At 37.5% G+C, this 1,308-nt stretch overlaps 1 protein-coding gene across 1 annotated transcript in view; it reads left to right on the top strand.

Annotated features, from left to right (window-relative positions):
* The first annotated feature begins 271 nt into the window (after positions 1-271).
* The window catches only part of rab14l (RAB14, member RAS oncogene family, like), a 13,039-nt gene continuing 12,002 nt past the window's right edge, over positions 272-1,308 (top strand). Inside the window, exon 1 of the mRNA XM_008424288.2 lies at positions 272-383. The gene's annotated coding sequence lies outside the window, so the exon portion shown is untranslated. The remainder of the gene's footprint in view (positions 384-1,308) is intronic.

Here is a 1,308-nt window from a genome sequence, read left to right as displayed (position 1 = left end):
ATTGGTGTGTATGGAGTAAGTGTAAAGCTGCTTTTGCAGAAAATATGCAGCAGTGACTCCACAACACACACATAAGGCCATAGACAATAAAGCTAAAAACTATTTTTTTTATTTATTTGCATTCATAAAAGCTCTTACTATGTCTTCTATATTGATTTAATATTATCTCCAGAGATATTATAATATAACGTTTAGGTTATCTCGTCCATTCTGACTCCTACTGATAGTGCCTAAACAGCAAATCGCCGCATACGAGGTTCTTTGTCCCAGAAGCCCATTGTATACAGCTGAGGAAACCCTGTGCCGTGAGCAGCCATCTTGAGCCAGGATAACCTGCAAACCTCTTCTGAACAGCTCCAAAACGCCTAAAGATTTAATTCCTGGTAAGGACAGACAATGGGGATTATTTAAATGCAACCTTACAATAGTAATATGTTGAATAAACATGGAGGCACACATGTTTAACTCGGTGGTCTGTAGAAATTGGGTAGCATTATCTGTATTTGCCACTATACAACTAAGTGGAAAGCTAACGGAGCTTGTTAAAAGAATGGTTGTTTCATTTATTTAATAATGTGGACTTTTATCTAGTTATTAGTGTGGAAAATCACCTCTCATGTGCCGTGTAACTTGTCTACTTTAGGATCACAAGATAAATGTGCAACGCGTCTATTAGCTAGCAAATCACCCTGCTAAAGCTAACGCTAGCCGACGTTAGTCTGTTTAGTATTTGCAGAAAATAAAGCTGGTCCCAGATTTGTTTGTGGCTTTCGATATTCTCACACAGTAAGAAATTGCCTTGAAGTGTGAAAATGGTAGCAAGTGCGTTCCGTATTGTTTTTGCAGCGTTTGTTTTCGAGAAACACACATTGACGTCAGCTAGGTAATAAGCTAGAGCTAATGCAAACTTCGCTTTCAAAACACCTACTCTAGAGCTGTTATTTTGATCAGATTCGACCGTATGTGTTGTTTTTTCACGTCAGTGTATGACTGTATTTCCTTCTGTCTGCTTGCAGATGTTTTTGTCTTTTTATGCTTCAATAAAGCAGTAAACTAGTAAACCCACTGCTGTTTTTTGCCGGTTGTCAAGCTAATGTTAAGCTAACTTGAAATTTTCAGGGTTGAACATGTCAAATTAAAACATTTACGTCTATTACCCCACATGTTCAGTTCTGGGTGCGCTGTTTATAATTTTTGTGTATTTACAAAGGAGTGAAAATGGATAAATGGAGCAGCATTATACACAGTCTAACTCGTAGCCATCCGCGTATTAGCCACCTCTTTTCGTTTTGTTTTTAACAAAATAAA

Source organism: Poecilia reticulata, linkage group LG12, assembly GCF_000633615.1.
Source record: "Poecilia reticulata strain Guanapo linkage group LG12, Guppy_female_1.0+MT, whole genome shotgun sequence".
NCBI lineage: Eukaryota > Metazoa > Chordata > Actinopteri > Cyprinodontiformes > Poeciliidae > Poecilia > Poecilia reticulata.
Note: the sequence above shows the minus strand (reverse complement) of the source record. Positions and strands in the feature narration are given on the sequence as shown.